This window comes from Lacerta agilis, chromosome 9 (assembly GCF_009819535.1).
Source record: "Lacerta agilis isolate rLacAgi1 chromosome 9, rLacAgi1.pri, whole genome shotgun sequence".
Lineage (NCBI taxonomy): Eukaryota > Metazoa > Chordata > Lepidosauria > Squamata > Lacertidae > Lacerta > Lacerta agilis.
Genome location: NC_046320.1, coordinates 50454050 through 50458354, shown reverse-complemented (window position 1 = coordinate 50458354; position 4305 = coordinate 50454050).

Below are 4305 nucleotides of genomic sequence, written 5' to 3'. Positions count from 1 at the left end.
TTTCCATGAAGATAATGCAGAGGGGAGGGGAAAACAGTTTTATCTTACCAACATTTTGCTAAAGTCCATCATCTAGGGCACTGTTCTATCTTTTGCACTTATTGGCGGGGGCTATAATGGCAGGGATGCAAAATCTGGGCATGAAGTGGGATCTGATCTTTAGTTTCAATTTTGGAGTCTTTTTGCCAGTCAGAAAGAATAAACCCTCCATTAAAAAGATGAGTAATGACAATGCAACCCAAAGGAGGCTTAGAGGCATGTGTTCTAGATGTGATCGTATTGCACAGCACCTAACTTTTTTGTTGTTTGTTTAAAACTTTAGATGATGGCGCATTCAATGGGAGTTTCCCTTCTTTCCCTCTGCTTCTCACATGCCCTCAAAATCTACTCCTCGAGCTACTCCAGAGCAGGTTGCAGGATAGGGAGCCGAAGGGAAAGAAAAGGAGGGGAGGTCCCATTGAGCCAGCAGAGCATGTAATGTGAGATTTCACCCATAGGCTGGAGAAATGAAGCTTTTATTGGAAAACAGCAAAACTTGCTACATTTCAACCAAATGTTTTGACCAGCAAAATCAGTAGAAAACCTTAAAGAATCGAATCGACCCCTGGATCAGTGAGCTATAAGAAGCATACAAAAGGCTTTATATGCTAAAACTTACAATTTACGCTCTCCCAGATAAAGGGAGAGATCTGATACCAGAAGCTGGTGTAAATGAAGCTAAAGCTACACCAGATCCAAACCCTGCTCAGCAGCAGAGCTGCTGTTATTCTGCCCAAACCAACCTTTAAAATAGTCTTATGACAGATTGTCAGGTTACAATATCAAGCTGATGGGTTTAGGATCTAGCCCAGGGGTCAGCAACTTTTTCAGCCCTCAGACCTTGTGGGGGGTGCAGACTATATTTTGAAAAAAATGAACAAATTCCTATGACCCACAAATAACCCAGAGATGCATTTTAAATAAAAGGACACATTTACTCATGTAAAAACACACTGATTTTTATAACACACTGTGTTTTTACTGATTTCATGTAAAAACACATGGGCCAGATTTAGAAGGCGATTGGGCGCATCCAGCCCCCGGCCTTAGTTTGGGGACCCCTGATCTAGCCTAAGTACTCCTACTCTGGTCGCACCCACACACCCCCAGAATGCCCATTTTGGAGGGCTTCCACTGGCTTCCACTCAGCCAGTTGAAGCCCAGCTGAGCAAGTTATGCGGGTGTATCTTGGGCTGAGCCACAGTTAGGACAGAGGCAAATTTAAGGAGTGTGAGTGGTTCACCTGCACTGGGTGCTGAGCCAAGAGGACACCACAAGCACTGCAACAATGATGAACAACAAAAGGTGAGGCAGGGGCGTGCTGAATTTTGGCATGACACAGGGTGCCACAGAAATTTTAAAGCCCAAAGGCCACCACTGGTTAGGAGCTTAATGCCAGCTGAGCCAGAGATCTGTTGCATCCAAAGCTGCTCATCCCAGAAGATATCATAATAGATTGGCCCCTAAATTTCCCATTTTGGATCATAAAAGCCTGCAGATAATAGGATCAATAGAGCACAATGCCCCTCTTTCAATCTCTGGGTGGAGATTGACCAACCAAAACCCCAAGATCAATCCCAGAGCAAAAGCTGGACTGATGGCACACTGGAAAATTCATGGCTTCCCAGCATCCCTAAAGGGGTGGTAGATACAGTTGCTCCTTTATCAACCTTTCCCAAGTTGAGGAAAATATAGCTGCTTTTTAGCAAGCTATGGTAGAGGGGTTGTGATTTCCCTATACGTATTAGAATTCAGAAGTGCAATTTATTGACATCATTCTTTTCCGTCCGTCCCCCCATCACTCTTTCCCATAACTAAGTGGCAAGAGACTGTGTCCAAAAATAACATTTCAAAATAATGGATTTAGGATCCACAGATTTTTCCAATGAATCAAATCCTTATTCTGAGAAAAGAGCCTCCAAAGAGAAGTTTCTGCTTTCTGGGGGAAACCAAACCATTTTGTGCATGATATTTATGTCAGATAGATCTGAATTATGACTTGGATGAGGTACTAATCAGTAAGGACAGACATCTGACAACATAAATTATGGGGAAGCACGTTCCAGTCACGAAGGAACAACTGAAAACACAAGCCCGGATTTGGTGAATATAACTCATTATTGTGCCCAAATGCATCGTACTTCACTGTAAGAACACGTAAATGGACTGTGTGAGAGCGATCAGTTGTTTTGGAAGAGTATTTGGGAATGCTGCCAAAAGCAAGCGGTTTCACTCTTTCCTATTCAAAATTGCCATGCTTTTTCCTATTTCTGGACTGTGGTTTTGTCAGCAGTGAACCCTTGCATGTCCCCCTCCAAACAAAGTGACACGGAAGTGACACCTATCTCAGATGGTTGGTCCCAACAACAAACCCCTGGGAACCATTTAGAAGAAGTCCTGCCATACATCTCTGGCTATAGACCTGAGAAAGTATTATGCATGGTGCTCCATTGATTCAGATTGCAATGCCTTTAGAACTGCAGACTATGGCACTTCTTCCAGTGCCGATATGAGTCCAAGCTATCAGTTCCACCAGTACGATTTATTGCCACATAATAGTCACAATCCAAAGAATGTTAACTGAGCATTTCAATCCCATTTATTTCCACGGGAACTTCTGGGTCTCATTCATTAGTCCATGTGCATATGGGACTTTTATTGCTAGGGGAGTGGGCCTCTACTAATAACCATTACCACAGAGGCTGTTGAGTCCATTTCCACTGCTCCTGACAATGAGGAAATCCTACTTGCATGGATGGAGCTCAAGTGCTGGACCACAGCCACAGCAGAAGGTATTCACTTTCTCTGTTTGTGCATTTTGATGATTCTATGTGTGCAAACATATCCCAGCCCCGTTCCCATTACAAAATGTGCATAACCCTCACAGTGCATCCAGCCTCCTGTGTGGGTGAAAATAATTATCTGGCCTTTGTGCTTTGGTAACATCCAGGCTTGACTACTGCAATGTGTTATAAGTAGGCTTGCCTCTGTTTGGAAACCTCAATGGGTTCACAAATTGGCAATCTGGTTGTCGCCTCGCCAATACCTTTGCTTGCACTTTCTACTTCTTTACAGCAAAATTATATCATACCAACACTAAAAGTTGTGGACATTCAATGAAGCTGAATGCTGCAAAATTCAAGATAAACAGAAGAAAGCAGCAATGAAGCAACATGGGCATATGGGAGGAAGAAAGGTGGTTGAGTGGAAAGGCTGATTCAAAGCTGAGTTGGAGAATAACGTTTGGGTCTATAACCCTAGCCTCATATTTGGGATGAGCATTAGTGAGCTGCCAACATGTGTATTTCTGAGCCCGGAGTATTGCAAAGTGCCAGCATAAGCTGACTATCAGTGGGATGCAAAACTTATTCACTTCTGATACATATCTGCTGTGAAGAAAGGGGCTCACACCCAGGCAAGGGTGGAGGTTTGCAGGGCAGTTCCATTCAAGCTGTCATTATACAGTACTTATAAAAACAACCCATTCTTTTCTTTTCATATGCTGGCTACATACCTTCTAAAGCGTGTTTGCTTTTGCAGAAAGGTTGCAGTAGCATTGTTTGTTTAAATCTCAGACCATTTTAGGCACTGTATACTCTAGCAACAAAGAATAAAACTACTGAAGAGGACTTCTGTGTGCTGTGTGGATAAAGTGTTATGCATAGAATGCATTTCGATAGTCCGTGCTGGCTACTGACCTGCGTCATGGAGTTTTCATCTGTAGGGTTAATCAACCCTTACTAGGGTGTCAAGTAAAATATACTTAATATGGATTAAGAGACCCTGTTTTGGGTTGAGCCAGTCTTAACCTTGTTTGAATAAGAGTCAAATGCAGTATGTTCACATTACTTTTGATCAGTGCTAAAAGGGTCTGAATAGCCTTAAAATGGGCTAGCTAACCTAGATTAGCTAACATAGCTTAATTACTCGTGGTGGTGGGCAAACCATCCCTATAGACAAACCCTCTAATTATTAACTTAAAATGTGCATTAAATAGGCATTACTTAACCTACCAGAGCTAATTAACCTCCTGAGCTCAGAAAGTTAAGCTCCTAACCTTTGCTCAAAATAATCCTAGAGCGGGAAAGCAATGGAGGCTGTAACTCAAACTGGACCATATAAATACAGAGGAGGAAGCTAGTATTTGTTTGGGTTCTTTAAAAGCAAAATCTGCTTGCTTGCTTGTTTGGGGTCCAAATAAGAGCCTCTTTCACAACAGCTGCTGCTGGAGAAATGCTCTTTTCCATAACGAAGAGGACAAAGAGT